Raw genomic sequence first — 10,525 nt, forward strand, 5'->3', positions numbered from 1 at the left:
AATGGGTCTCACCAAGACTGCTGGGGAGATGAAGGCAAAGCACCACTAGCTGCGATCAACACTATCGGCTATGGAACCACCTACATCCATTAAAAGATGTAGTGCCCCCAGCAAAAGGAACGTTAGTACTGTCGAATAGTACTAGTATGTAAAGCTAAACATCAATCTTAATAGAATGAACAATGAAACATAAAGGAAACAGTCATGGTGTATAATAAGAGCTTTGGACGAATTCGAACATTATCAATTAAGAATCACAAGGTTTTCGGTTAAATTTCCATCTTATTAGGTTGCAAAACTCAGTGCCATGTGCGACAATCCACAATACCATCGTGTTCCTACACGGAGTCCGATCTCGACCCATCGGCTAGGTCGTCTCCCTTGAGATATACACCNTCCGAAGGTAGATTCTGGTTCAGCCTCTTTTACCGGAGGCTTACACTTTGACTGCTATTTTGCCTTGGACACCTCATCTACTGCGAACATCTCTCTTGCGGCGCATTGCTCCCCGTACACAGTGATGACCCCCTCGGCAGATGGGAATTTCAGCATTTGGTGCAGCGTGGACGGTACGGCCCCGATGTCGTGTATCCAAGGTCTTCCGAGCAGGGCGTTGTACCTCATATCGCCCTTGATAACACAGAACTTGGTCGCTTTTGTAACTCCGCCCACGTCGATCATCAGAGTTATTTCCCCTCGTGTTGTCTCCGTAGCCATATTAAATCCATTCAATACTCTTACTTCAGAAATTATCTGCCCTGTCAGTCCCAACTGTTCGACGACCCATGACCGAATTATGTTAGCCGAGCTTCCGGGATCGACCAAGACACGCTTGACTTTAGTGTCTCGGACCATCATGGATATTACCAAAGCGTCGTTATGGGGTTGTGCTGGTCCATCGATTTCCTCGTTGCTAAAACATAGTGTTCCCTCTGGTGCATAATCCCTGATCCGCTTCTCCCTTGTGATCGATATCTTGGTACGTTTCAGTATTGGTACTTGAGGTGCGTCTTCCCCTCCAATTATCATGTTTATGGTGTGCCGGGGTTCCTTCCTATCGGCTGGTCGATCTCGATTTTCGTAATGATTTTTGGCCCGATCACTGAGAAATTCTCGAAGGTAACCTTCATCGAGCAACCGGGCAACTTCCTCCCGCAGTTGCCTGCAATCTTCGGTTCTGTGGCCATGTGTGTTGTGGTACTTACATATTAACTTGGGATCCCTCCTCGATGGATCGGACTGTACGGGTTTGGGCCATCGGGCTTCTTTGATACGTCCGATCGCCGACACCAAGGTAGCCGAATCGACACTGAAATTATATTCAGCCAATCGGGGTGCTTCCTGTCTATCGACGGCTTTCCCGAGGTTGGCCTTCGGTAACGGTCTTCTGTTCCTCTCATAGCCGCGGTCGTTCCTCGTAAATTTAGGCCTCCTATCATCCTGATACGGCCGATATCTTTCCTTGTTCGGTCTCGAATCTTTGTAGTTTTCCCTACGAGGTCGATCGAAATTCCTATGTGTGGATGGTGAATCCGAACTTGCTCCGCTGTGGTCGTCCTCTACCCTTATCTTCGATTGGTACCGGTTATGGATGTCTGCCCACGTAACTGCTGGAAACTCGATTAGACTTTGCTTTAATTGCCTGGATGCGGCTGAGCTGTTGGCGTTCAATCCTTGAGTGAAGGCTTGTACTGCCCAGTCATCCGTGACTGGGGGAAGATCCATCCTTTCCATTTGAAATCGAGACACAAATTCCCGGAGTGTCTCGTTTATGCGCTGTCGGACCTTGAATAGGTCGGATTTCCTTGTTTCTACCCTGATCGCCCCGGCGTGAGCTTTCACGAAGGCATCGGCTAACATGGCGAACGAATCGATGGAATTTGGCGGTAAGTTATGATACCACGTCATTGCCCCCTTGGACAAGGTTTCTCCAAACTTTTTCAACAAAACTGACTCGATTTCATCATCTTCGAGGTCGTTTCCCTTAATCGCGCATGTGTATGCTGTCACATGCTCGTTTGGGTCCGAGGTCCCATTATACTTCGGGATATCGGGCATTCTAAATTTCTTAGGGATAGGTTTTGGGGCGGCACTGGATGGGAACGATTTTTGTACAAACTTTTTAGCGTCAAGGCCTTTCAGGACCGGAGGTGCACCTGGTATTTGGTCGACCCTGGAGTTGTATGTTTCTACTTTTTTATTGTTGGCCTCGATTTTTTCCTCCCCCTTTTCGATTCGTTCGGTCAGTTCTTCTAGCCTCCTAAGAACCGCAGAATCAGCATCCGGCCCACCCCGTTCCGGCTGTACTGGGGTTGGATTGATGATCGCAGCTGCACGGGGAGCCTCCTCGGACCTGACAGGCTCCTGGACCCGGCTCTGGAGCTGAGCTATAGCCGATTGCTGGGCTTGCAGCATGTCAAAAATCATTTTAAGGTTGATAGTCTCTTCGCCGACTGCCTGGGCCCTCGAATCGTCCTCTCCCCGGACGCTATGCGATGATCCGGAGGCCTGATCAGTGTTGAGCGCCATCCGGGAACCGGCATCTATCGGGTTTTCGAGCCCGGGCATTCCATTGTTTCCTGTCTGCTGTTCAAGTTCATTGTTAATTGATTGTGCCATTCTATGAGTTGGTAATTTGAATGTAAGATGGACTCTTTTGCAAAGAACCAGTGTATTGTGATGCGTCAAGAAAGAGTATCAAAGAGCTCACCAATATCCTTAGCCCCACGGTGGGCGCCAAACTGTTTACCCTCGAATCCGGATAACAATTGAATTTATATGGGGTTTCAAGGATCCGTGAACTAAAAGATACAAAAGGTTTTTAGGTTGAGGAAAATAAAGATAAAGACTCAACAATTGCTGTTAAAGTAAATAATCGTAGAATATAATATTGCTTAGAACAATTGTGCTTGATGATCTACAAGAATTTAGAGAGATGCCCTTTTATACATTCTGATTAAGGGTAAAAATAAGATAGGTAAATTGATTACATCGTGGATCCCTGTAATTACGCCTTAATGGCCTGAAGTGGTTGAGAAAATCACGTTTGGGCGAGATATCCGGCGACGCTTGGTTATCCGTTACGAGTCCGGCTTCCGACCTTGTGTGTTTCTCCATCCGGTGGTGACTCCTATCGAGCTCTGTAACGGTCTCGAAATGACTCGACCTCGGTTGTAGACGTGGCCGTCGTTCTACCTTGCATCCAGGTCGGGTTCGATGGCCCCGACTTGCTCCGGACCGGACCCAACCCGGTCGGGCTCAAGCAAAAAAGGGTATCACCCAATACAATATTGAAGAAAACATTTGAAGACGAGATCGAACTCAGAAGAGGAGTTGTTGTATAAGAGTAAATTTGGCTTCATAATCATCCTCCTGCTTTTATATCGTTGTGGGATGGCAAATATAATATTTAATTTTCTTCATATGCTGATAGTTCAGTAAATATTAGTACAATAACGCTACTAGAATGTATAGTAAGATGGCTTCTGAGGAATTGAGCAAAGCAGAGATATTGTTACATCAATGTTAAGTTCCGGAGAGATGGAGATCACTGAGAGAAGGAGGAGGAGAAAGGGGGCTGAAGTTGTTTAAAAAGTGGGTACAAGTTAAAAGTTTAAAAAAAAAATAGGTATAGGTTAAATGGGGGCAACCAAATAGGACACCCCGTGCAATTTTTACTTCAATCTGCATAAATTCTAATGCAGAAAATTATTCGATTAACTATACTGATAGGAGGTAACACATACCTAATGAAATAATATCTTCTAACATAGATAATACTTAAATGCCTTAAACTACAGAGGTACTATTAATAGAATTTTCCAGGGGGTAGTTGGCAACCCTCAAACCAAAATATGTCCTCATGTAGATTGAGCTAGCAATTAAAAAACCTAGCTAGATATTTTCTTTGAGAACACCTTAACAATCAAAATCCAGCCATAAACTTCAAAATTTCATCCCTTTTTTTTCTACTACCTTATACTCCCTTTGTTTCAATTTGTTTGAATCTTGACTAGGCACGGAGTTTAAGATAAAAAGAAGACTTAAAACTTGTAATCTAAGCAATTCATAGCTATTTGTGTGGCTATAAATCGTCTCATTAAGGGTTGAAAGGGGAATTTTAAAGTTAAATAGTTCTCAAATTTAGAAAGGATTTATTTTTTGTAGAAATTAATTAAAAAGGAATTAATTTCATTCTTTTTAAAATACAAGGAGGATGTAAAATTGATTTGTTTTTTTAAGTAGAAGACTAAAATAGATGTTAGCAAATTTTGGAGGAGCAACATGTTTGCTGGAAGCTTATAAAGTCTAAGGCCAATTTGATGCTTCTACTGTCCCATCACTTATAACAAACATTAGTATACCATAGGATACTATAACATAGGCTTCCATTTCAGTGAAAAGAAAACTGTATATATTGTGTAGGAAATTCCAGAGAGTACACTATTGGAACAACAAGAGAAAATGAAACAAAATAGAGTTATAGACCTATACCCCTCTCTCCTCTATAGGGTCAAATGAGTAGGGGGTAGAAATTCAAAAAGGTTAAAAATTGGTCAAAGTGATTTGGGCAATGATAGGGGGTCTGTAACATCTGAATGTTGGGTCCATTTCTGTTCACAGTTTCTCATGTTTTTTGTTAGAAGAGAATGGAATGGTACAAATTAAGGGCCCCTGATAGATAAGGTGGTCATCAGTTTTACTTGTAATAATGTGAGGTGATAAATAGAAACAAATGACACCTAACAAGGTTCCTTCACAATGTTGTGGACCTAAATATAGAGTCATAGTCGAAAAATTGTATATCTTTTGTGTTTATATACATTTCTATATGTTATATACTAAAAATATACAAATTTTATACACTTTTGCAGCTACTGAATGTAAATAGTTTCTGTCGCGGTTTAAAAGTGATATTTCCCCTTATTACTCCTGTTCGTGATTATATGAAACTTTTTGTTTTTTGAAATTCAAACTACTTACATAAGTTTTGACTAACTTGTTGAATGCATTTTCAATCATATTGATATGAGAAGAATTTAAATTTATAGTACTTTTCGTATAGTTTTTGAATGTATGAATTTTAACTTTAAAATATTGACTTGATTTAAAATTTACGAAGTTTCGGTTCCTTTGATTTCTCTTGCTTTTGGGGATAGCTTACTTCTACTCAACTTTCATCATTAAGTGAGAGCTCAGCGAAAGGAAAATAGAATGGAAATTAAAGCTTGGTAGAAATATCAAACATAACAAGACTAATTCGTATCAATAAATTATACTCTTTTATCGTCCAAATCACCTTGTTTTTATTCAAATTAAGCAACCAAAGACACTACTTTGGGAAACCAAAGTTAATTATACTTATTTATTCCAAAAGAAAATTTACTTCCTATCGGGAATTTTGTCATTCTCAAGACTCGAGACTAAGACCTCATATTGAGGGCAGAGGGATCCATCCACCCAACAAGTGTTTTAGTCGTAAAATTATATTTCTGAATATTTATGACACAGTAGTGTAAGTTTAAGTTATCTAAAACAGGAGCATTGCTAACCACCAGATAAAGTGGTGCAGCGGATGGGGCCAGGGGCGGACCCAAGTGGTGAGAAGTGGGTTCAACTGAACCCGCTTCGTCAAAAAATAATACTGTGTATATGTATAAATTATGGCTAAAGCAAGGTAAATTTTGTATAGAAATTATTTTTGAACCCGCTTATACAGCTTATACCGCTTATGTTAGTTATGGACTTCTCCGACTGAACCCACTTGCACAAAATCCTGGGTCCGCCACTGGATGGGGCTGCTTCTCCCTTAACTAGAGGTCTCGAGTTCGAGCCCTGCATATGGAAAAATCTTTGATAGGGAGCGCTTCCTCCCGAGTGGGGCCCTACCGGTACGAATTCGAATATAGTCGAGCTTCAATACAAGTATCGAACACTGCGTGAAATATCCAAAAAAAAATAGGAGCAGTGTTTTTTTTGTCAATATTTTACCTTGTGGTCTATGTTAAAAGGCATGCAGAGCAAGCCGCCAAAGAGAGAAAAAATGGAAGAAAAGGAAAGAAGAGGTAAGAAGCCTTTGCCAATTGCCAGCTGCAGAATTGAAAAAGCCTGCAGGCTAAGTATTGGAAGTATGACAAAGATGAGACGTTACTCTCTTTTGAATTTCTTGTCATCTTAAGTCTCATTCAATTAGATAATAACATCATCACACCTCACATAACACACAAGATATTAGGCATGTCCCTCCAAAGTGTCTTTTGGTCCCAACACAATTTTTCATGTGCAAGAAAAGATAAGAAGCAATTAATAGGGTTGTTTGCTTTTCAATCCTCTAGCAGACATGTCAATCATTGGGAACTTGAATCAAATGGAGTAGCTGTTAAAATTTCTACTCCCCTAATCCCAGCATCTTGTGACTCACTGCCACTTACCTCCCTACAATCATACATGTATTCGGGATTTAAATATAAGTTCGGCGGGTCCCGGCCGAACTTATACTTATGTGAATTAATCAAATAAATAGATAAACAGTTTTACCACGTACTTGCAAGTAAAGGCATGTTTTGACTCATGTATGATTCAAGTAATGAAACAAAGGGAAAAGACTTGAACAAGTAGAACATATATAAAGGAAAGTAAAATTTATTTAAACAATGGGAATTGGGAAAGAGGGGTCCTAGGTTGGTTAGCCAACATGATCATACCCACACAATGCTCGGTAGTCACTCCTCAATGAGGGGCTACACGTGTCACGACCCGATTTCACCTCAGGTCGTGATGGCGCCCAACACCGTTGTCAGGCAAGCCGACGCAGAATTATTAGTGAATTCTTATTTTTTTACTTACCCAAAAACAGTTACAACACTTGTCTTAATTTACGCAATTTAAGAAAACATATGATAATAAGCAGTATTCAGTAGTAATTATACATCCCTAAAAGAACTGTCTACTAAGTGTGTGCCAAGACCTGGTGTCACAAGCTATGGGCAACTAGTAGAATATACAAAAAACAGATCTAACCTACTGTCTGAAACAGAATAGACAGCCAAAAAAATAAGAGAAACTCCATCAGCTGCTGGTCGGCACAGGAAGAGAAGGCAGCTCACCGATAAAGTCTCGGACTAAAGTCAGTGATGCGCACCGGTCTGATAGCCAGATGTACCTGCCTCAGAGCCTGTACAATTAAGTACAGAAACGTAGTATGAGTATATAAATAATATGTACCCAGTAAGTATCCCGTCTAATCTCGACGAAGTAGAGACAAGAGGTCGACTTGACACTTACTAGGGTCATTTAATATAATAATTCTTTTACTATGCATAAATATCATAATTTATATATATAGCAATTTATGGCAGGAAACGACAAGTCATGAATATGAATTCACATAGATATCATGCGCACATCATGCTGAGGTCGTACGGCCCGGTCCAACATAAAAGAAATGTGCACTGCCAGAGGGTCGAATGGCGCGAACCATAGATGCATCTATTTCTACTGAGGCGATCGGCCCGATCCACAATATAAATCATCATCAAAGGGAACATAAGGCACAATCATAGTCAAATAAGTTCACACGAGTTATCAAACGAGTACATGCGTTCTTATACCTTGTTCCAATTTCTATCAAGTCCTAGGGGATCTCATTAACATGAAAGGATATAGACATATACAAACATAGCATGATACGAGTCCTAAACTACCCAGACAATTAACATAATAGTAGCTACGCACGGACTCTCGTCACCTCGGGCGTACGTAGCCCCCACAATTAGCATACATGATTTAATTAACTCACCTATGGGGACAATTCCCTCTTACAAGGTTAGAAAGGAGACTCACATCGCTCCAAAGTGCACTTCCGATACCAAGAACGAGCCTATCTCTCAATTTGGAGCCGAACGATCCAAAACTAGTTAACTGAGGTAAGAACTAATCAATACAAGCTCAGAAGATCACATCCCAACCATTAACACAATTTCCAACCTAAAACACGAGTTTCCTAAAATCCGACCCCAAGCCCACGTGCCCGGATTCCGAAATTTTTCGAAGGAAGTTGTTCTTTGTAACCTAAGGATCATTAATATATGATTTCTACTTCATTTCATAGCCAATTTCGTGGTAAAATCTAAGTTTTATTAAAACCCTAGGTCTAGCTCTAATCCCTTGATTTCTCCAAATTTTTGGGTGTTAATCTACCCAAAACTCGAGTATTAAACCTAGAGATAAGGGGGATGAACTTACCTTACGATGCTATGTGGAAATCCCGTCTCAAGAGCTCCAAAACTGCTCAATACCCATGTGCCAAATGGTAAAAAATGGCTGGAGCTCGTATTAAATGAAGCTCACTGCTTCAACGTTTTCCGCTTCTACGGTTAGGGGACCGCATCTGCGGTCCCGCTTCTGCGAGATATAGGTCGCATATGCGGAAATGGGCCAAGCGGGCTGGGATCGTTTCTGCGGTCTTGAGGCCGCATCTGCGCAGCCGCTTCTGCAGCTAGGGAGCCGCTTCTACGGTTTTGGGCCTGGCCTGCTTGGGCCGCATTTGCGGTAGGACGACCACTTCTGCGGTCTCGCACCTGCGGCTGACCAACCGCAGGTGCGGTTATGACAGAAACCAGATGCTTCAGCCCTTTTCAGTTTTTCCAACTTCGCTCCAGCCTCGTCCGATAGACGCTCGGGGCTCCCGGGCCCCGCCCAAACATACCGACAAGTCCTTAGGAACCAATATACGAGCCCGATACCAAGGTGATCACTCATTATTTAGTTTCATTAAATCCTTAGAATTTCCAATTTAACAATTTTCGACAAAAATTCTTTACTCGGGCTAGGGACCTCGGAATTCGATTCCGGGCATACGCCCAGGTTCCATATTTTTCTACGGACCCTCCGGGACCGTCAAATCATAAGTCCGGGTCCGTTTACTAAAAATGTTGACCGAAGTCAAACTTAGCTTTTTAAGAAAATCTTAATGAATCAAGTAATCCTATTTCAACCCAAACTCTTCTAAAACCCGAACCAACCATCCCCACAGGTCATAAATCAGATAAAGCAAGCGCGAGAAGTTTTATTTGGGGGAACGGGGTTCTAAAAAGCAAAACGACCGATCGGGTCGTTACATCCGCCACCTCTTAATCAAACTTTCGTCCTCGAACGGACATAGAAAAGTACCTGAGGTGTTGAATAAATGAGGATATCTGCTCCGCATGTCCTCCTCGGACTCCCAGGTCGCCTCCTCGACTGGTTGGCCCCTCCACTGGACCTTTACCGCTGAAATTCTCTTGGATCTTAACTGGCGATCCTGTCTATCAATAATGGCAACTGGCTCCTCCTCGTAACTCAGGCTCTCATCCAACTGAATAGTACTGAAGTCTAACACATGGGACAAGTCAGCGTGATGCCTCCGGAGCATGGACACGTGGAAAACTGGATGAACTCCCGATAAACTGGGGGTAGAGCAAGCTCGTAAGCAACCTCCCCAACTCGCCCTCAACACCTCAAATGGGCCAATGAACCTTGGGCTCAACTTGCCCTTCTTCCTGAACCTCATAATACCCTTCTTTGGCGAGACTTTCAAGAGGACTTTCTCGCCAACCATGAATGATACATCACGCGCCTTCTGATCCGCATAGCTCTTCTGTCTGGACTGTGCTGTGCGAAGTCTTTCTTGAATTAGCTTCACCTTCTCCAAGGCATCTTTCACCAGATCTGCACCATACAACTTAGCCTCCCCGGGCTCAAACCACCCGATCGGAGAACGACATCGCCGACCGTATAAAGCCTCATATGGGGCCATCTCAATGCCGGACTGATGACTGTTGTTGTAAGCAAACTCCGCCAAAGGCAAGAACTGATCCCACTGACCCCCAAAGTCAATCACACATGCTCTAAGCATGTCCTCCAAGATCTGAAGTGTCCGCTCCAATTGCCCGTCTGTCTGTGGATGAAATGTTGTGCTAAGCTCCACACGGGTCCCCAACTCACCCTGAACAGCTCTCTAGAAATGAGAAGTGAACTGAGGGCCTCTATCTGATATGATGGAAACAGGCACACCGTGCAACCGGACTATCTCCCGAATCTAAATCTGGGCCAACCTCTCTGAAGAGTAAGTAGTCACAATCGGAATAAAGTGTGCCGACTTGGTCAACCTTTCAACAATGACCCACACTGTATCAAACTTCCGCAAGGTCCGGGGCAATCCCACTACGAAATCCATAGTGATGCGCTCCCACTTCCACTCGGGAATGTACATCTGCTGCAGTAGGCCACCTAGCCTCTGGTACTCATACTTAACCTGCTGGCAATTCAAACAGTTAGCCACGTACTCCACTATGTCCTTCTTCATCGGTCGCCACCAATAATGCTGTCTCGGGTCATGATACATCTTCGTAGCACCTGGGTGAATAGAATACCGCAAACTATGTGCTTCCGCTAGAATCCTCTCCCTCAAGCCATCAACATTAGGAACACATAGGCGACCCTGGAGTCGCAGGACACCATCCTCGCCAATCGAAACCTCCTTGGC

This window comes from Nicotiana attenuata, chromosome 2, assembly GCF_001879085.1.
Source record: "Nicotiana attenuata strain UT chromosome 2, NIATTr2, whole genome shotgun sequence".
Classification (NCBI taxonomy): Eukaryota; Viridiplantae; Streptophyta; class Magnoliopsida; order Solanales; family Solanaceae; genus Nicotiana; species Nicotiana attenuata.